Source organism: Natrix helvetica (assembly GCF_964273705.1).
Source record: "Natrix helvetica genome assembly, chromosome: 6".
Lineage (NCBI taxonomy): Eukaryota > Metazoa > Chordata > Lepidosauria > Squamata > Natricidae > Natrix > Natrix helvetica.
The window spans coordinates 50,567,817-50,590,904 of record NC_138553.1 but is presented as its reverse complement, the minus strand read 5'-3'; positions in this window follow the sequence as shown (position 1 = coordinate 50,590,904).

The window sequence follows — 23,088 nt, the reverse complement described above, 5'->3', positions numbered from 1 at the left end:
AGTGTATATTAAATGGGCTCAAAATCTCAGAGAAGAAGGAACTTCAAAGGGCAAGAAGAAATGTAATTTTTCTCTCCAAGGCCCTTAGACAGGAAAAGCGGGAGGCCAGGGGAACTGCCAGAAAAATTGTTGAGGAGGGGTCCATAGTTAGAATCCCACATCCAGTCAGAGAAAGAGCCCTCCAGTTAGCAAAAGGAAAGATGGTTAATGTCTACACAGACAGAAAATATGCATTTATTTATTTATTTATTTATTTATTTATTTATTTATTTATTTATTTATTTATTTATTTATTTCTTAGCGCTTATAGACCGCCCCCTCTCCCAAAAGGGACTCGGGGCGGTGTACAGTCCATATCAAAAACATCATAAATAACTATAAAATTTAAACAATTAAAATTATTAAGTGTATAGATACATAAATAAGAGGAGGATAAAAATAGACAGAACTGTAATTGCTAAGTAAATAATTTAAAATATACAGAATTTAAAACCCCAGTGTCCTATAAAATTAAGTCCCCTAGAAAACCAGTAGGAAATATATATGCCAGGAGGTAGACATTAAAAATTATGCCAGGCCAGCCAGTCGGAACAGGTTAGAGTTTTACATGCTCATGGGGCCATTGGAAAGAAAATTCTCAATGATTTTGTCACTCAATACTTGCTGGCAAAAGGCACATATGCCATTGTTAATCAGGTTGCTCCAGCCTGTCTCTGTTATGCACAAAACAGGCATTTGAGATTTTAAGGTAAGCATTGCCTCAAGCTCATGTAAGGGACTTCCCAACCTTGAGAAATCTTTCTTGACTCAAGAAAAGGGAAGTGGCAACAACCCATTTATCAAAACAACGATGAAGTAGCAAAGGGGGGGGGGGCACATTGCCTTAAAATCCTGGCCGCAACTGCTCTTCTGAACAAGGAAGCTAATAAATTGACTTGTGGACAGCCAATTACTTTATTTACTAGTCATGCAATTCATGGAGTATTAGAAACAAAGAGCAACTAGTGTGCTTGCCTGGGGTAATTAAAAATCTCATATGAGGGATCTGCACAATCTCCAAGCTGGATGCTCTGATCCAGCAGAAAAGTAGCTGACAGAGAAGCAAAGCTGTCAGCAACCCGAGATGATCAGAGCCACCCTGACATGACAGCTTATGCAGCATTGGAAATGCGAAGGGGACTGAACCCCAGATATTCTAAAGCAGAGGAACTCCAGGCAATTGTAGATTTGAAGGGACATAAGCAGGGAGAATGGTACATACTCCCAGATGGAAGAATTTATGTACCAGATAATTTAGCCTGGCCAGCAGTAAAAGACTCTCACTCAACAACTCACATGGGCAAGAATGCATTAACAAAGGCCTTTTAGCATATCATGCACATCAATTGCCTTCGCTCACTATGTGCCCATGCAACTGAGAGATGTAACACATGTGCTCAAGTTAATCCAAGACAAGGACCTAGTCTTCCGCCCGGAAGTCAGATCAAGGGATATTACCCTATGGATTCATTAGTTATTGATTTCAAACACATGCCCAAGTGTGGGCTGTATAAGGCAATGCTAGTCATAGTGTGTAATTATACTGGATGGCCTGAATGTTTTCCCACCAAGACAAAGCAGGCACATGAAGTAGCTAGAATCCTACTTAAAGACATTGTGCCCCAACATGGAGATCCCTCATTCATATCACCAGACAATGGGTATGAGTTTGTGCACCAAGTAATTCAAAGGCTAGCAAAATCCTTAGGGACCCATTGGAGACTTCATTGTTCCCTGCACCCCCAAAGTGGGGGTCGCGCTGAATGTGCAAACCACACTGTGAAGGAAAAGATAACCAAGGTGTGCCTTGAAACCCACCTTAAATGGGTAGATGCCTTACCCTTGGCTCTCTGGTCTGTGAGATGTACTCCACGCAAAGGACTTAGGTTATCTCCTTTTGAAATGATGTTTGGGAGACCCCCAGTTATAAGTGCTAACTTGAAAAATCACATAGGGGACCTAGGTCAAATAGGGACCTCATGGTGGTCAAATCGTGAGATAATTAAACAAACAAAAGAAATCCAACAATATTGTGTGTCCCTTAGCCCACCATTTCTGAGCACCTCTAGTCACAATATTCAGGTGGGAGACAAGTATAGTTAAAACACTGGAAAGGAAAGAACTAGAAACCCAGATGGAAGAGCCCATATATTGTGGTCATGTGTTCTCCAAGTGTTGGAATCCAAGTTTTGGATTCACTGGATCGAGTTAAGCCAGCTACTGATGAATATTGGGAGGCAGACCAGGACAAAGCCCATCCATTAGTGGTGCGCTTGAAGAAGTGCCCCCTATAACTGTCCTACCGGCAATGGGCAGCCAACATACAGAAGAGGCCTTACTGGTAGTCACCCCCTGGAAGCTGACCCTCTATGTATGGCCGAAGATTTGGAGGAGGAAGACAACGTTCCATTTATTAGATATAAGATGTATTAGAAAGTCTGGGCACCTGTCAGGGTATGGAAAGTCGAGCATACATAGCCATAACTGCACTATCTATTGCTTTAGTGAGTGTGCTTGCCCTTATTGTGATGTGTTGTATTGGATATTCATTCTTCTGGAATCACCCCCTCCCAAGAAAGACAGGTGCTGAGGCTAAAATCATTGACTGTGACAAAGGGCAGTATGAATCTTCTGATGACATGTTTGAGGAACTGTGGGAGTGGGTTCCCTGTAGCACAGTAGGAGTCTTAGGATTGTGGGCAATATATTTAGCAAATAAGACTTGGCTTTGTGGATCACCCAAAATTGACATTGCCCTTCCCCAAATGAAGCCTAACCACATCCTTCTTCCTAATATGGTAATTCCATTAAGTGAGTTAAAAGGAATTATAGCGGGGTAGGCCCCTTCTAAAATGTCAAGTATGTGTGTTCTGTGGCTTTGGATGATATTTGCCAGTGGCATGCTGTGTGATAAGACTCTGGACAGCATTTCCCAATGTTGTAAGAATGGTCAATTAACTCCTTTTACCCCTGAAAGAGGCTCCAGGGATTTTGAGAATTCCAAAGAACAGGACAAGATCAGGGCCCAGGGTATGGGGTTCCTGGAGATGATGGATGAGGGGTTGGAGCAAGATCGCTCCTGCCACCGGCATCTCATCTCTCGGTGGGGATGGTAGCCTCAACCTAAACCAACCCCAAGCCCTAAGGACAAACGCCCAACAATCCAGGTGAAACATGGGGCGGAACAAAGGAAGAACTAGCCTCTGTGACAATTGAGGGAAGGGGACTATATGTTAAGAATACTGGAAGTAGGCCAGAGTCTAATTAATCAATCTGACCCTGCACTAGGTCAAAAATGCTGGTTGTGCTTGTCTGCTGCCCCTTTATCTTACCATGCTGCCCCAGTTGAGCCAGATCTTTGGGCAAAGACCAGGGCCACACTAGCCTTTGAGAAGGGTGGCAGATGGAGAACCCTATCAATGGAAGCAAAGTTGCATGGTGACTTTTACAGTGTATTAAAAAAGCTGGGTATTAGCCGCCTTCTCATAGTTGGCCCTATAGCCATTGGTGTGGAGGTCCTAGGATCGCCCGCCTTGTGTGTCAAACGAATATCAGGAACCTGGCATTCCTGTAGGGACACTGGCTGAAGAGCAATGTACATCAGAATCATACCTTAGCCCTAGAGAGACACTTATGGATGTAAAACTAACCCACAGTATTTCTCCTTCTGCCCACAACCTCTTCCAACAGAAGGTAACCTTTTCGCTTCCACCACCGTTACCAGATGGGGAGGGAATTTGACGACTGAAAAATGCCCAAGGCCATTTCAGCCACCCCTTTTCCCAATTTGGCTCTCGATTCAATCCATCACAGGATTATGTCTTCACTTTCCCCCTGGAAACACCAGTATCCATTATCTCTTTGAAGGATCAGTTCTTAGGGATAAGCAAAAGAATCCTAAGCAAGAAGTTCCATTACAACCATTGACTGCATGTTTGTGACAGGAACCTTGGGGGTTTGGATTAATGAAAAGAACCACCGAGCCCATGCCTTTTCTATGAACATAGCTGTGTGTCTAGGAGAAAATGGAGTCTTCTTCTTATATGGAAGAAATGTGTATGTATGCGTACCTTCCAACTGGACTGGAACATGTACCCTGATACACCTCCTCCCCAAGATGAGTGTTGTAAGTGGGGAACAGATTCTCCCTGTTCCTCTCATGGGACATGTTCAGAAAAGAGTGCCACTAGTAATCCCACTGTTAGTAATCCTGGGGATGGGAACAGCAGTTGGAACAGGTGTAGGTGGGTTAGCACACTCTACAATACAGTTTAAGCAATTATCCGAGGAATTTCAACAAAGCCTGAATCAAATAGCTGGAACCTTGGTTGAGGTCCAGGATCAAATAGATTCCTTGGCAGAAGTGGTTTTGCAAAACCGGCATGCCATAGACCTCCTGACAGCTGAGAAAGGTGATATTGAGGCAGCAGGTAGGTAGGTACCTTACCTGAAAGGTAGGGGAGCCCCTCAGGCTCCCTTATATCAGAAGGATATTCAAGTCAGCATATTATTGACCTTTGATTTAAGCTGCTTAGTAACTGTTACAAATTATGCAGAAACAGAAATTGCAAAATGTTTCAAGAAACCCACAAAGGGAAACAGATGTAACTTGCGCAAGATAAGAATCTGCCAGCTTGTGTATTAATAAACTGTTGCATTAGGAGGGTGCTGATGCCCACGGTTTCACTTCTGCTTATGTACTTTTCCAAAGGGTGCTTTCCACATTTTTATATATACTGTGCAATATTATCAAATATGGTATGTAACCTCCCTTGATACTCCCCCAGTACCTCCTTTTTCTCAGAAGTATACGCCTGTGTAAACCCCCTGAATTTAGGTGGGTATAAAACCCCTGTCCTGGGCCTAGCCAGGACAGTTCAGACTTTGCTGTGTTAACTCTCTGAACTCGGATGCATCAATAAACCTGTTTTCTCTCGAACCTTGTGGTCTCACGTCCCATTCCTGGCGAATTGAGGTCTTAGGCCCCAATCCGCCGCAACAATATGAGTCTATCCCTGGGAGAAGACTGTTGCTCTTACATGAATATGTCAGGCATGGTCAAAAGGTTGCCAGAGTTTGCAGGACAGGGCATCCAAGATTGGACAGAGGTTGCAGGGAACAGACACAGGCACATATGTATAACTTGCACCCTGGGGACTAGAGAGAGCGCCTTCAGAGGATAAGCCCTAAGAGTTATTCCATATGTATTACTTGTCTTTTTCCTTTCTCGCTGCTATATATCATTATTTTGCATTAAGTATGTTATGCCAAAGATTATATGCTTGCATCAGTGACGTGCAGTCAGGTGAGGCAAGTGAGGCACAGCCTCACCACTCTCATCATGAAAAAAAAAAGTAAAAGGAAAAAGCTGAGCTAGTTGCTGCCTCACCGTGGATGACTCTGCTTAACCTCACTGGTGCTCTCCCTCCCCAAGTGTAGTGACTTCCTCCCCAGGCCCCCATTCATTTCTCTCTCACACACACACAGCTGGATAAAACTATAAAAATCTAGCCCAGCTTCACTGATTACAAGTTTGAAAAGGCAACGTGGATCCACCTGCAATCAAACTACACTTGGGGAGGGAGAGCACAAGTGAGCACTGAGGAGACCACAGGAGGAGGCAGGAAGCCAGGCAAAGAGCCATGCTGTAGTACACACACTTCCCCCCAGCCTCTTTCTTTTGGAAGGCTCGGATCGGCTCCCCTCCAGCTTCTCTGCCTCTCCTCTCACCCCAGCCTGCCAGCAGGATGTGGTGGGTGGGCTTTATTGTGTTCCAGGCATTTCCCACCCAGACAGCAGGCTGCATTTGCAATGGTGGAGGTGTTTGGGAAAGGCAGCAGGGGAATTGGGTGGTGGTGGCAGAGGAGCTGCTTTCAAGCCACTGGAAAAGATATCCAATCCAACTTTTGTGTTTGTGTGTGTGGGTATTTGTTTGACAGTGAGTGAGAGAGGGAAGGGGTAGGAGAGATAGTCCAATCCAACTTGTGTGTGTGTGTGTGTGTGTGTGTGTTTGAGAGAGGGGGAGGAAGGGAGAGAGGGAGGAAGGAGGGGAAGGAGAAGAAAAAGAAAAAGAAAGAAGGAGCAAAGGAGAAAAACAAATGCTGTCGCTTTAAATTGGAACTGAGCATGCCTGGCTGTGGAATTCTGCGAGTTGAAGTCCACAAGTCTAAAAATATTTGAAACCCAGCACTGTGTCAGTGCCTCACCAGTCATAAACCTCACCGCACGTCACTGGCTTGCATTATTGATTTAAAGCTCTGTAATAGTCTAGACTCAATTGTAGCTCAAAATAGAGTCTAGAAGGAGGGAATAAAGTAGGATGTAAAGTGAGATTTGGACATTAAGAGTGAACATACGAGGTCAGGCTGGATAGCCTCTCGGGGACCCTTTCATCTTGTTATTATAAAGTAAAAGACGGAGTTGGAAGCTTGCGGAAGAACAGGAAGTGTGAATGCCAAAACCGCAGAGTTCAGCTAAAGTTCTCACAAAACTACAGAGTTCAGCTAAAGTTCTTACAAAGCCACATAGCCATTATGAGACTAGAGCTCCATGCTCGAATACCTGCGGCCCAGACAAAAGGGGAAGCAAGACAGTATCTGCTTATAAGGCTTCTTTCCTCAAGGTAACCAATCAGAAATGGGTTAAGTATTTCTGTGTTGTGCTGCTTTTGACAAAGTATAAGAATGCATGCTTCCTTCAGAATACTGTTCAGATTTTCAAATGGCTATCTTGGCTAAATTATTCTGAACTTTTGGCTGCCAAATAAAACACTTCTCCTTGATCCTGAAACGTCCAAGTCCCCTTATTTTCTGCAACAATACTTCTGGATTGATGAAAATACTGCCAGTGTTAGAAAGGGATAAGTGGAAAGCAGAAGAATCTTCCTATTTTCGTTGGCTAAGCTCTTCACAGTTAAGAAAAGCAGGCAGGCAAAATGGCCCAAGGAAAGAGAGACAGAAGCAGAGGATGATTGAATTTGATCTGAAAAAAAATGCAAGCCTTCATCCACATGTACAAACAAATATCACATTCTTGGATCATTTCAAAAGAGCCAGATTTAATTTGATCAAATTTCTGAAATGCCTCTTTCAAGAGCTATGCCAAAAATGGAATCCAGCAAGGTAGGAAATGCTGCTTTAGAAAATGGAAAGTGAAACAAAAGAATGTAAAAGGTTGTTGTCAAGGAAAGAACTTCCTGAAAAAGAAAATCAGAATGAAAAATGGGAAATTAAAAGAGAGAAGCCTGCATTGGCTGGCAGATCAAAGTAAGAAATCAGATGGATTTGAAGTAATCTGGCAAAAAACATTGGCTGTTAAACTTTTAGTTCAGTCTGTAAGATAGAAGTAATATTTCTTACCTCAAATGCTGTTTTGCTTCTCCTAATACAATATACAGCAATATATTCTGGAGCAGCAAAGAAAGGCAAAGTCTCAGATTATAAGGAGCAACAGCTTTTCAGTATCTATTTCTAACATGTCCTGGCTTCTTAAATAATAAATGAAAGCAGATGCTCTGCAATCTTCTATTTGGCAAGTTGGTTTTATTTGAAACAAATAAGGACAAAATGTTATCAGGTGTACTAAATTAGCATGCAGAGAATTTTGCAAAATGATGTCAATTGGGTTATCTCACTATTTCTCCATAAATTTGAATTGCCATAATTGTAGCACGTAAAAAACTTGGCAGAATCACATCAGTTTTGTTATTCTAATTTTTTCTATTATAGAGATTTTCCATTTAAAAAGATATTTATTAAAACAGCAACATTATTTTATTCTGTTCAAGTAATACATTGACACAGTATGTCTACTTGCTGATTTGCAGTAAACTATAGAAATCTGCATTAGCTGGATCCATAGCAGCCACTCTGAAAGATTTGCTTTCCAAACCATAACTGACCGATTAACATGCTATATTGCTGGCTATACGAATTTCCGAAAATGCAATATACTGGAGTGCAATTATAATTTGAGCTTTAAAAATGTCCTGAATATAGATGGATGCTCAGTTTCATATTTTACATAATAAACACCCAGTCATTCATTTCTTAAATGTTTCTCAGGGACTTTTTTGTATGTAGATGCAGTATTGATATACAATAGCACTATTTACAACAAGCCACACTGCATATCTCTGTTGCAGATGCTGATTTTAATCTTCTGTCTAGAACAACTGACCATGTACCCCTAGTCACACTACTCTTTTCTATCTTAAAAAATCTGGAGGCTCCTGGACCAGAGGGACATCTGGGGAAAGACTCAATGCTCTCACATGCCTTGCAATAGCCAGAACCAGAGAATGTGCTTCCACCCCCAGAGACATTTGGGTGCCAGAAGTCTCAAGGGGTTGACTCATTTGTCCCAGCTGGGCCCAAAGAACAGAGACTGAAATCAGTGATACATCCATTAGAAGACTGACATATGATGCTCTGGGCCACAGCACAGATGAGGCAGTACTCACTGCTAGACGAAATCCTAATCCATCCCCTGACACCCCAGGCTCTTGGTAAGCAATTTACACTCTTTGGAGGACCAAATAATTTTGGGTGGGGGGAGTGTGTAGCTGGGAGAGGGAATAAATGGAGAGTTTGGGAGGAAGGGGAGGAGACAGGAGGAGTGAAAGGGGAGGAAGGAGGAACTTGCTGGGGGAAGCATGGAGAGAGGAGGTGAGAGGAAGGGGGCCCAAGCCTGAGGGAATAAGGGAATAGTCAGCAGAGGCTTCTGTGGGCCTATCCTGAGGGAATAGGCTAGCCCGAGACAATTAAGGGAATAGTCTAGCAGAGGCGTCTGTGAGCCTATCCTGAGGGAATAGGCTAGCAGAGGCTTCTGTGGGCCTGGCCTGAGGGAATAAGGGAATAGGCTAGATGTTTGTGTGGGCCTAGCCTGAGAGGAGAAAAAGGGAATATTATAGCAGAGGCTTCTGTGGGCCAAGCCTGAGGAAAATAAGAGAATAGGATAGCAGAGGCTTCTGTGGGCCAAGCCTGAGGGAGAGAAGAGAATAAGATAGTAGAGGCTTCAGTGGGCCAAGCCTGAGGAAGAGAAGAGAATAAGATAGTAGAGGCTTCAGTGGGCCAAGCCTGAGGGAGGGAAGAGTTTGAGTGAAAGGAGGCAAGCAGAGAAAACAACGAAGGAGCAGAAGCTGTGGAAGGAGAGCCTAGCAGGCAGTTCAAGAGAAAGCGAAGATAGAGGAAGAGGAACAAGCTCCAACCAGCCACCTAAATCCCACCCTATCCATGACCTGCCTGCTGAGAGGAGGCTGACCACCACCCAATCATGTGATCCTGGCAAGTAGAAGTGCATCAGAGAGGGGCCAGGTTGGTCTGGCAGCCATACGAAGATGGCCAGGAGAACCCAGACTACAGTGGCCCTTGCGAGGGTAAGCGCTACATATGTATGTGTATTAGGGTGGGGTGGGGTTTTGCTGTTATTTTTCTAAAACAGGGTATAACTGAACTCACAACAAATTTACCATGTGATATGCAACCAAGACAACTAAATTTATATTAGTTTTGGCATTTGAAGAAATGTCAAATGTCTGTGATGAAATATAGGTATGACTATATTTAATTGATTCAATTATCAACATTTGACAGCATTATTGTAAGATTTTGATTTAATGGATCATGTGAGGAAAGAATATCCATTAAACTTCTGTCTGTTAAATCCAGATTTATGTAAATGATGTAATTTAAATCATTTGTGTAACTTTTTAATTATGCAAATAATCAGTGACGTGCCGTGAGGTTTATGGCTGGTGAGGCACTGATGTCATCAAATGATCATCATGAAGGGAGGACTGTGACAACTTTGATCTTTGCAAATGTAATTGTAAATGTATTTTGCAAGCAAAATACCCCAGGATCACGGTGGCCGGGACAGCAACTCCTTCCGCTGCGCTGCGGAGAACAGCCATGCTGTGCAGGAGACTCCTCAGTGCTAGCCTCAGATCAGTGCGAGCCGCGCCCCCCTTTATGTTGGCTCAGGAAGGAGGAGAATGGGACAGCGTGTGCAGGAGGCTCCTCAGCGCTAGCCTCAGATCAGCACGAGCCATGGTGAGCCGACATGAAGGGGACCGCGGCTCGCACTGATCTGAGGCTAGCGCTGAGGAGTTTCCTGCACAGCGTGGCTCTTCTCCGCAGCACAGCGGAAGGAGTTGCTATCCCCGCCACCATGATCCTGGGGTATTTTGCTTGCATGTGCAAGAAAGAGATGAAAGAGAAAAGGGGAGAAAGAGAGATAGATAGAGAGAAATGAAAGAGAGCTGGAAGGAGAGAATGGGAGAGAGGGAAAAGAGAGGGAAACAAATCAGCGCTAAAAGCCACCCCATCCTCCCTCCCTTCCTCTCCACAACCTTCCCCCACCCCCGAAAGCTTTTTCCCAAATAGTACCAGCAGCCATTTCATCTCTACCAAAGTAGTTACATACACAAATGTTTGCCAAGTGAGAAGGGAAGAAAAATGGAAGAGTTGAATCACAGGAAGAACGAGCGCCCTCTACTAGGGTTAAAAGTCTAAAAAATCCCGAAGTAGGGGAGGCATGCAGTTCTCCTGCCTCCTAGTAGAGGGCACTTTTTTAGAGGCTTTTTTAAGCCTCACCTCAGCACTTGCCTTTTCCCTTTTACATTTTTTTTCTTTTCATGATGAGAGCGGTGAGGCTCTGCCTCCCCTGCCTCCCCTGACTGCACGTCACTGCAAATAATGTAAACTGGCATAAATTAATGGAATGTTATATATAATTATGTAAATAAAGTACACTGACATAAATGACATATATTATGTCAATCATCTAGACTGACTCCAAAAACAACAGTTTTGTTGTTACATTAAAATAAGTTTGTTTAATGGAGGTTTCCCTGCATCTTCACTAGTCATTATCCATTACTATAATTGCAAAGACCAACATTGTGCTTGAATTGAAATGCTGTGGTTACTAACCCATCATTTTGTAACAAATCATTTGTCACTGATACCACAAAAATACGGTAAGCATGTGTGCTTGTAATGTATGAGACTCTGATAATGCAAACAGTTGTCATTATTGAGCTTTTATCTGTAGTTTAATATGAGTGCCTTTGCAAAATACGAATATTAAGTGGAATGCACTGGAATGCCATATTAGTAATTTGCTATTAATCAAAATATAAATGTATGACATCTCTATAATTGCTAATTATAACCATTTTCAGTATGACTTCTCAGACCAAGACATTTTTGAGTATGTAATGTGATACTACACAAATCTAGTTTTATGCATTTTCCTCTGATCATAGGGATGTGCCAGTGATATCGCATTGGTACTGAATGTTTATGTCAAGGTTTACAAAGCTGCCAAATTCCAAAAGGAAGAACAACTTGGATTTCTGGAATAGTCCTTATTGCTAATAGGGACAGTGAGGTGCAGTCAGGGGAGGCAGGGGAGGTAGAGCCTCACTGCTCTCCTCATGAAAAGAAAAAAAAAATCTCCCCTTTTCTCTTTCACCTCTTTCTTGCACGTGCAAGCAAAGGATCATGGTGCCAGGGACAGCAACTCCTTCTGCTGTGCTGCGGAGAAGAGCCGCAGGAAGGAGGGGAATGGGACCACGTGTGCAGGAGGCTCCTCAGCTCCAGCCTCAGATCAGTGCAGCCACGGTGTCAGCATTCCAAATATCATGCAGAATTAAATCATTGTCCAAGGCAAAGTAGTCCTTAAAACTCCAATTTAATAAGACAGGCATGTTGGCATTAAGCTGGTGAATTTCAACTCTAATGTACATCCAGTGAATTCACCCAGTTAAAAGTTCATCATTTTTCCCCACACCCCATAATTCATCACATGGTCCAATCTTCATCTTCCACGCTGGCATGTACACCCCTCTTCTTCTGGCCAGGTGTCGAGGTGCGGAGACAAAAGACGACCTTGAGCTTCTAAGAAATTCATAACAATACATTCCACAATCCTACTCCTTTCTATTCCCCCCTCCCAACTACTATACCAATGAAACAGCATAATATATATATGTTTTAATTATGTGGCAGGCCAAAGATCCTAAAGGGAACAGAATTACAGGCCTGACAGGCGGCCTCTCCTCAAGAGAAAAACGTTTCCTGAAAAGAGAATAACATAAATGTTAACCATCAAATTTTAACCACCTCTTCCTCCCCCAGGGGGACCCTTTGGCTTATCAGGGAATTTCTCATGGAATTGCTTCACTAATTTATCTGCTTTCAGATGCCAACTTTTCACCCACGTAGCTTCTGACAAAGGGTATCCCTTCCAATGCACTAAATATTGTAAACGACCTCTATACAGCCTGGAATCTAATATTTTTTTCACTTCATAATGTGTTTCCCCTTCTACCACTACGGGAGGAGGTGGAGTTTGGGTGGATGGTCTCGTGCTAGACTCCCTTACCGGCTTCAATAAGCTACAATGGAATACCGGGTAAATTTTCCCTAAGAGTCTGGGTAGGCTGAGTCGAACTGTAACTGGGTTAATTATCTTTTCTATTGGGAAAGGACCTAGAAATTTTGGACCTAATTTCTTACTAGGCATCTTTAATCTTATGTATTTAGTAGACAAAAAAAACTTTGTCCCCCACTCGAAAGGGGGGTTGTAGGGAACGATGTTTATCAGCTTGCTTCTTGTAGGCTTCTGCCGTATCTGTTAGCGCCTTTTTGGTATTCTCCCATCCCTTCTTTAGTGCCTCCAGCCATTCATTCAGGGACATGGATGAGGGAGGTTCCTTAGGTAGTTCAGGCATGGGAACGAATTCCATGCCACTGGTAATCTGGAACGGAGTTAATCCGGTACTGCTGTGAACCGCATTATTATATGCTACTTCAGCGAAAGGTAGCAAGTCCGACCAATTGTCTTGCTGATAGTCCACATAACACCGGATATACTGTTCCACCATCGCATTGGCCCTCTCTGCTGCCCCATTTGTGCTGGGATGAAATGCTGAGCTGAGTCCCTGCATGGACCCGATCGATTTTAGGAAATCTCTCCAGAACTTGGCGGTGAATTGAACTCCGCAATCTGAAATGATCCTTTTTGGAACTCCATGTAGGCGATAAATGTGTTTCACAAACATTTTCGCTAATTTCTTTGCGGATGGTAGGCTTGAACAAGCGATAAAGTGTGCTTGCTTGGAAAACAAATCAATAACTGTCCAGATTACTTTATTACCACTGCTATCTGGAAGTTCGACAATGAAGTCCATTGCTATCTCTTCCCATGGTCGGCTAGGGTTGGCCACTTGTTGTAGTAGTCCAGGGGGCTTTCCCGGACGGGTTTTCATTGTTGCACAAGTAGCACAGCTTCTTACATAATCTTCCACCTCCGACCTCATCTTCGGCCACCAAAATTGACGTCTAGCGAGGTGGAGAGTTTTCAGGAATCCGAAATGACCTCCTAGTTTCGCATCATGACTCCGCTGTAGCACTTGCAATCTCATTTCTGCAGGGACGTACAGTTTGGATCCCTTCCAGGCTACGCCATCATTAATCGTTAGGATGTCTTTGTTGTTGTTGAACCATGGGTCTGTCTGGAGGGCTGCTTTCAGTTCGGTTCTCAGTTTATCTTGGCTTCGACTGGTGACTTGAGCTGCCTTTTGGTGAGAAGGAGATATGATGGGGTGGAAAATTTCTTCCTTCTTAGTGTCAAACTGGGGTTTCCTCAACAGTGCATCTGCTAACAAGTTCTTCCCTGCGGGGATGTGTTTAATTTCAAATTTGAACCTTTGGAAACATTGGGCCCAACGGACCTGTTTGGGGGATAACTTTCGATGGGCAAGGAGAGTTTCGAGGTTTTTATGATCAGTCCATACCTCGAACGGTATATCCCCCCCTTCCAGGAGATGCCTCCAGGTGAGCATGCTCCACCTGATCGCGAATGCCTCCTTCTCCCAAATGGGCCACCTTCTTTCCGTAGTGGTGAGTTTCTTGGAGATGTAAGCGCATGGTAAGAGGTGGCCTTCTTTATTCTTTTGTAGTAGCACCGCGGCTATTGCAACATCACTGGCATCCGTTTGGATTATGAAAGGTCGCTCTGGATCGGGGTGTTGCAATATGGGTTCTTGGGCAAAGAGCCGTTTTAATTTCTCAAAAGCCTTTTGACAGTCGATTGTCCATTTTAATGGTTGGTTTGCTTTTGGTTTAGTAGGAGAAGGCCCCGTTCTTAATAGGTCAGTCAATGATAGGGCAATTTCAGCAAAGGTTGGAATAAACTGCCTATAAAAGTTTGCAAATCCAAGGAAGCTTTGTAATTGTTTGCGAGTGCTTGGAGGTTTCTAATCTAACACCGCTTTCACTTTTTCTGGGTCCATTTCTACTCCTTCATTGGAGATACGATATCCCAGATAATCTAGCGAGGTCTTGTGGAATTCACACTTTGACAATTTTGCATAAAGTTTGGCAGCTAGAAGTTTTTTCAGGACTTGCCGTACCAGTTTCACATGTTCTTCCATGGTCTCAGAGAAGATCAAGATGTCATCTAAATAAACGAGTACTCCGCGGTACAGGTGGTCGTGTAGCACTTCATTTATGTACTGCATGAATACTGCGGGTGCTCCTTGTAGTCCGAAAGGCATGACTTTATATTGGAAGCTGCCTAAGGGAGTATTAAAAGCGGTCTTCCACTCATCCCCTTTCTGGATTCGGTATACGGTAATATGCCTCTCTCAAATCCAGCTTGGTGAAGATCTTGCCCTTAGCCAAGTGGTTCAACATATCTTTCATGAGAGGGAGGGGATAGGTATTCTTTTCGCATACCGCATTCAAAGCTCGTAAGTCCACACAGAGGTGAACCCCCCCATCTTTCTTTTCCCTGAAGAGCACTGGGGCCGCTACTTTTGATTTTGCTGGTTCAATAAACCCTCTTTTCAAATTGGTGTCAATGTACTTCCTCAATTCTATCATCTCTTTAGGCGTCATAGAGTACATTTTGGGCTTTGGTAAGGTTACCCCAGGTTTGAACTCTATGGCACAATCTGTGGCGCGGTGAGGTGGAAGGTAGTTTCCGTCTTCCTCACTGAACACCTCCACCAGATCCCAATAGATCTTTGGGACTCGTTGGATTCCCGGAAGTTTAGTGTCTGCTGCGGTTGCTGCAGGTTCTGGATGGGTTGGGCTGTTAGGTTCCAATGTTCCTGGGTGGCCTTTTGGTTCCACCGGTGGTAACGGCCCAAGTCCAATAGTCACCTTTCTAACACCATCCTCCCACTTTATGGTAGGTTCCCACTTGTCCAACCAAGCAAACCCTAGGATAACTGACTCCTGCATTCCGGGGGCCACGATGAATCTGAGGAACTCATAGTGGCGGCCTATCACCAGTTTTACTAACTCAGTGATCTTTGTAGCCGGAGCTCCCCCAATTAGGGTTCCATCCACTTGCTCAAACGGAATGAGTTGTTTCAGGGGTCTGGTGCGTATACCTAGTTGCTCCACTATTGACATGCTGATTAAGCATCGGGTGCAGCCGGTATCTATAATCACCCCAACTTCCCCTTCTACCCCCGTTTTCGGTATTTGGAGTTTGGCTTTTATTTGGAAGGGGGGGATAGGTGCACTCACCATTGGGTCATCTTCTGGGTTTCCTTCCTCTTCCTCCTCTGAGGTGGCCAGGGCGTTTTCAGTGGCTCCGCTCTCTGCCCCTGCTGGCTGTTGTGCCAGACAACTTTTTTCTGGGGGTTTTCTGGGGGTTTTCTTGACTGTGCTGGCAGGTGGTTGGCGTGGTTGTGGAACTGGTGCTGGAGCCCAGCATGTAGATGCCCGGTGGCCAAGCTGACCACAACGGTAGCACTTTATTTTGGGGCCCCAGGAATGCGGGGTTGGCGGGAGCTTTTCAGTTTGCTGCCTCTGCGTTCGGTGGGCTAACGGTTTTTTTTCAGGGGTTCTGGTACCTGGCTTTGGATAGGTGTTAATCTCGTGGTCCAGTATGATTGCAGTGGTGTATCATTCTTGGATACGATCTGGGGTCCCCCTTACGGCACAAGCTTGTTTCAGTTTGGGATCTAAGGCCTTTTTGAACGTATAGACCAATAGTCTCTCTGGCCAGTAACATAGTCTTCCAGCTATTCTCCGGAATTCCCAAACTAATTCTTTGACCGGCCGACCCCCCTGTCGTAATTCCTGGATCTGGTCTTCAGCATCTACCTGTTGGGCCACATCGTAAAATCGGGCCCGCATCTGTTGGATGAACCCCGTTATGTCATCTAACTCAGGAGCTGCTTCTTCATGGAGTTCCGCTATCCATTGTGTTGCCTCTCCTTCATTCATCCCCTCTGCTATTTCTTGGATCAGTTCTCAATCCGTCAGTTATTGTGGGCCTACTTGGTCAACGTATGCCAACACTCGATTCATAAAGTAAGCTAGTTTGTCTCGGCTGCCATCATAGGTTGCACGGAACCTTGGGGGTGTGGGAGGAGGAGGAGGTGCTGGTGGTTGAACCGGAGCAACCTGTCGGCCTGCTGCTTGGGGTGGTAAGCTTCTTATTGGGGCCACACCCATCGGTTGGGCAAAAGCCTGCTGAGGCATTGGTGGGGGGGCTGGGCCCTGTGGTGGTCCCAGTCCCTGGCTCTGCCTCTGAGCAGCTATTTGGGGTGGCGCCATTAGTTGGGAAGGGGCAGGCGTCCACTGGCATTGAGCCCATCCATGACCCGGGAAGAAAGCCCAACCTGAATTGGCTTGATTGATGGGTCCAGAGCCATCGCTTTGCAGAGGGGGGGAGGTGAAAGTGTTCCAGGCCCCTTTCGGCTGGTTAAGTTTTACTTCCCAACTTTTTTTCACTCCAGGAGGGGGGGTGCTGATTCGCTGATGGCTGTGTGGAAAGACCCAAGGTCTCCGCTCCACTGCGCAGCAGTTTCTCTGCTGGGAAAGGATAATGTGGGCTTTGCTAGGCTCCACCCGGGTGGTTCTGGGGGCCCCAGGGGTTTTTGTTCACTCACATTTAGGCGTCGGAATTGGTCCAGAAGGCCCATCAAAGACTGGCTGCGTGAGAGCGACTGAGATCTCCATTCATTTGCTCTTCTCCCCATGCTCCAGTCATCTGCCAGAGCCCCCTTGGGGGGCCCCTCTCCTTCTAGCAAGCATTCCTGAGAAGCAATAAATCCCGAAACTTCCTCCCACAGATCAAACTCCGTCTGTGAGGGATATCTTGGTTTCAGTTCCTTTCGCCGTGCGCCCTGCTGAAGCTCCCTTTGCTTCGCCTCTGCTTGTTGAACCATTTCTTTAGAAGGTGCATAGATGGTTTCGACAAAAATAAGCGATCCATCATCCTTAGCTTTCTCTGCTGCATTCTTTGCTTCCTCCATCTTCACTGAAATTTCGTCCTGCCCAAGGTTGGGTCAGAGCTGGGATTCAGTACCCCGATGAAAGAAAAATTTTTTTAAGGGAGAGTTGAAATAATGTCAGCGTTCCAAATATCATGCAGAATTAAATCATTGTCCAAGGCAAAGTAGTCCTTAAAACTCCAATTTAATAAGACAGGCATGTTGGCATTAAGCTGGTGAATTTCAACTCTAATGTACATCCGGTGAATTCACCCAGTTAAAAGTTCATCATTTTTCCCCACACCCCATAATTCATCACATGGTCCAATCTTCATCTTCCACGCTGGCATGTACACCCCTCTTCTTCCGGCCAGGTGTCGAGGTGCGGAGACAAAAGACGACCTTGAGCTTCTAAGAAATTCATAACAATACATTCCACAATCCTACTCCTTTCTATTCCCCCCTCCCAACTACTATACCAATGAAACAGCATAATATATATATGTTTTAATTATGTGGCAGGCCAAAGATCCTAAAAGGAACAGAATTACAGGCCTGACACACGGTCCCCTTCATGTTGGCTCAGGAAGGAGGGGAATGGGACCACGTGTGCAGCGGAAGGGGACCGCGGCTCGCGCTGATCTGAGGCTGGCGCTGAGGAGCCTCCTGCACATGTGGTCCCATTCCCCTCCTTCCTGTGGCTCTTCTCCGCAGCGCAGCAGAAGGAGTTGCTGTCCCTGCCACTGTGATCCTGGGGTATTTTGCTTGCCCAGCAAAGCACGGGGCAGCAAGGTGGCAGTAGCTTGCGTGGCATGGCATGGCCGCCAGCAAAGCAGCTCCCCAGACTTGCCCAGCAAAGCACGGAGCGGCAGGGTGGCCCCTTGCTTTGACAGCCGCCTCGTTTCCAATTGGGGTGGGGAAGAAATCCATCTTTTCTGTCCGGAATGCTTGGCTCGCTCCCCCTGCCTGACACAATCTCCTTTCATTTTCCCTCTGCCTCATTCACTCGTTCGGGCAGCAGAGAATAAAAGGAGATCGCATAGCTGAGGACAAAGAAGCCTGCAGCGTCCTTTATTCAAACGTTCAGGCAGGGGAGGGGCTTCCTCGCATGCCTTCTTTCTCTGAAGCTGCACCGGATTCAGCAAGCACCAGGTAGTGCATGCCCTTGGGCTTGTGCAGCAGCTGAAGAACAGGAGGCGAGGATTCGGCTGCTGCACAAGCCCACAGGCACACGCTGCCCTCTTCTCTCTGATAGCCGCCTGGTTAAAAAGGAGGAAGCCGCTCCGCTGGTCCGGAGCCCATCCGGGAAGACGAGGAATGCGAGGGGGATCCCCCCTCCCGCGGATGGGCTCTATCAGAGAGAAGAGGGCAGCGCATGCCCGTGGGCAAGAAGCACAAAGGAGGAGCAGAACAGCCTTAATCACGTCGAGCTGCCCAGAGAGAGAGGGGGGAGAGGCAGAGACAGACAGACACAGAGAGAGAGACACACACACAGAGTGAGAAAGTTGTCACAGTCCTCCCTTCATGATGATAATTTGATGACATCATCAGCCTCACCAGCCATAAACCTCACCGCACGTCACTGAATAGGGAAATGTAACAGAATTCTAAAGGCTAAAATAAGTAAATTATAAAATAAGTCTTCCTTTCAATGTACACCTGGTATAATCAAGATGGAGTTTCTCTGGGTATTTTACTTTCTTCCCCACTTCTTCCAGACTCAAAAATTACTTCCACAATATCCTTGAATTAATGGAAATCATGAGGATACTCTGTCATAGACATTTTATGGTATACCAGGTCAAATATTTTTCAGTCCATGAATTACATTAATTTAATAGTAATTTTATCCAAGATGTGTTTTTGTAGGGCTGTGCAAAGAATTATAGTAAGATGTGTCACAAATTAAGTTAGAGAAAATACAGCAATCCTCCTCAAAGAAGCCATGTCTTTTGGAAGACCTCAACTTTGTCCGTATATTTAAAAGTTGCAATGTTTAAGAAACAGTGCTTTTAAAATGGCTGTCTTCAACTGATTTTGCTAGAAGTCCCAGTGATTCTGTAGAACTATTTTCAATACATACACAACTGGAGATAACCTTTAGTAGTTACCTGAGCCTTCCAAATGACATGAATGATTTAATGCCCCAGGAAGAAGCTTTTCTCATGCTAACATGCTTTATAAAGTACCTATTTCAAATATTTTATGTAGTTCTATTCTTTAAAGAACTTTATGTGGTCTTAATTTTTTATTAATTACCATTGCTTTATCTTCTCTGTCAGAAATTTCCCAAATCATTCACAACTAATGGCAGTTTGGGTCAAAGTTGTGGAACTTCAAAAAGATACAGTGACTAATCCAGAACAGTTAAATTCTTATTCTTTCTAACTTGAGCTCTACATTTAATATCATTTTCATTACTAGCAATAGTCACATGAAATTAATGAAGCTGAGGATGTGGATAGACAAGAAAGTCCAAACAGATTATCATCTACATGCCTCATTATTGCTTTTCAGAACTTGTTTCATCTTATAAGGAAATACATTGAGTTTGTTCAAGAAATTGTAAATTTCTGATTGAAGAAACAAATTACATTAGCATCTTTAAAGGAAGAGTGGCAGTCATAGTATTCCTGAAAAAACCTAAATCCAATAGATATTAACATCATAGATTGTTTGCTATTGTAATATATTCTTTCTGAAAGCCAGTTTAGCAATTAAAGCATCAATCTAGAAACAGGAACACTGTGAATTCTAGTCCCGCTTTAGGCAAAAAGCCATTTGGTGTCCTTGAGCCAGTCACTTTCTCTCAACTCTAGGATGAAGGCAATGGCAAACCACATCTAAAAAAACCTTGCTGAATTAGACATGACTGAATGGAAGGGGGGGATCTTCCTAATCAAAGTACCAATTAGCTAAAGAAAATTTGAATTGATTATCTACATATGATTATAAAATTATTATTTTTTCCTATTAGGTCAGCTTTGAGATCAGAAACTGTCTTGATCATTATGAATTGACTTTTGATGAGAGGAACAGAGTAAATCTAATAGCTATGTCTTTTGAATAGCTCAAAAAACATAGCCCATCAAACATGATTTTCTATTTGGCAAACTATCTGAATTGGACTTGGAAAGGTTCCATTACTATGCATCTATTACTTAGCCAATTCCAGAAAATTAAACTGAGGAATAATTGTTCTGATACTATATAGAAGCTTTCTCTGAGCTTTAATGTATCCTTCAAATCATTTATATATACAGGAGAATGTTGTGAAAAATTACCTAAAGACATGATCTTCATATGAAGATACACATGAAATCTTGTTTCAAAAGAACTTTAAGAAAAAATAAAAGAATATTTGTTAAATGTGAATATTACAAGTATATTTTTCTGATGTTAATCTCTCATAACAATCTTCTCCAACTTCAATATCTTTAGTTATTATTTAGCAAGGTTTAAAGTTTCTTAATAAAATATCAATTCACAACTTGTAAGATCCGTAGACCTTGATACACTTTGGTATTTGAATATTCCAGGACTTCATAAACTTCTTTGCTTGTTCTGGGATTTCCTAGTTATTACAGGAAATTAATCAGAATTAACCTGCTGCCTACATTGAAATGAATGTATCTGAATATATTGATGTGGGTGTGCTTCATCCTAAGTTTAAATGAAGAATGCATAAAAGGTCAAACACATAGTAAATTTTCCCAGATAAAGAAGATGAGAAGGAGATACTTAACAAAATAGTCAAGGAACATGATTTTAGAAACCTGTCCCTTACTTTCATTACACCAATAACTAAAGCTTTTTTAAACTGATGAAAGAAATGTCCTTCTGGGTTCGGCTCCAAGTGGGGAAAAAGACACTGGAGACATGGATGCTGCTTGGAATGATGGTTTTAATGGTGGACAGGACCACATTGACTGAGTTCTGAACAGAAAAGGTGATCACATGCTTCAATGTTGGTGGAGAAGAAGAGAAGGGCTGAAGAAGGGCTTGCAGGGCTTTTTATAATTTGTTTGGCCCCACCTATCTGTTTCCTGTTCCTGTGTAAGAAATGTATTCTGATTGGTTGCCAGACTCCCATGGGCCCGTGCAAGGGCAACCCTCTAAACTGAGTTTTGAATCCAGGTTTGGTTAAGTTCTCAGATGCCATGTGGTCAGTTGAGTAAAAGGCAATATTATCCTGCCTTAATCCCATTACTCTGGAGCTGAAGAGGAGAACTCTTTATTATGTAAAGTGGAGTAGCTTGGCCTTCTTAATGGCCCATTGACAAAGTGGGGATGGGCAGGAAGCTGCAGGAATTTACTTTGTGTTTAAAATGTGTTTCTCCCTTTTTCACATCCAGGAAAATATAATATTCTGCCTTTTCAATATTTCCTAGGATATTTCATTTTTCTGGGAGAGGGCTGGGTGATAACTTCCTACAAAACAAAGGTAGCTAAGCTTCCTGTGCTTGCAAACAAAATAATGGCATGCATATGGAGAGACATTTAAAGATCTTTCTTAGCAATTTCATGCATTCAAGAAGTACTAATAATTATAATGATGTAATTATCAATGAAACATTCCTTCCAATATTTGTGTTACAAGAAAGTTTAATTCCTCCCTTAACTCCCTTCCTAAACTGTCCTGCCTCATGTCATGCACTCTACCACTAGATCCTGTTCAAATCCCTTTTCAGTTCTTTACTTATTAATCATTACTCTCTTTTTTCCATTCTACTTCACGTAACTATATGCCCATGTGAAAATAGTCAGTCCACATTTCATGGGTTCATCTAATCCACCTCCACTTTGCTTCAAAACCAAATGCAGTTCAACTTATAGAGAGATGCAGAAGACAGGTTGGTAATCTTAGAGTGATACGTATATTTCAGATTTTAAACCAATAGCTAAGAAACAACCATCAATAGGAACTCTATTAATGATATGTTTGACATAATGTGTAATCAAGAGCATGCTCTGGATTTTTCCAATACAGTTTCAGTAAAGGATATAATATACTTAGGTAGGTAGGTAGGTAGGTAGGTAGGTAGGCAGGTAGGTAGGTAGGTAGCTAAGTAGACAGACAGACAGACAGACAGACAGACAGACAGACAAATCTTTTTTTAATAAAGGGAGGAGGGAAAATTCAATCTTCCTAAGTATGCACACGCTGGAATTCTGATTTATTTTAAGAGCTGCTATATAATAAGAAATGAAATCTTATTAGAATGCATTTTTCCATAGATTGTGATAACCTGGAACTTCAAAGACATTCTCTTGCTATTTCTTCTCTCTACAGCCATGCTACATGTGGACATTTGTGCTGCCTTATTGATGCAACACTGTCATAACCAATTTTAATGGAAGGATTGTCAATAAGCTAATGCACCTTCCGTTGTCATAGTAGCATTCTGCCATTTTAGTGTCCATTATTGGAAAAGAATTTGCTTTTATTCTCATATTAAAATAAATTCCTGTCATCATTTTATTTATTTCACCATTTGTTATAACAGCTCAGATGACAGCAAATGCATTCATAATCATCTGACCCAGTTTCAGGTTGTGAGGTTTTAAGAAACTTCAGGAAAAAATGAAATAAGTTAATTGAGATCAATCAAATGTCATTAACATTTTCATATGTTCTTGAATGTCATAAAATAGAAATATGTAAATAGCATAAAGGCACAGCAAATGTAATTCAAAGTGGCATATTTCCTCTGAACTGTAAGAACTGGGATAGACAAAGTTTCTGCATTAATAAACAATGTTTCTTCCCTTTTTCAAAGATTTGATTTTTTTTCTTAACTATG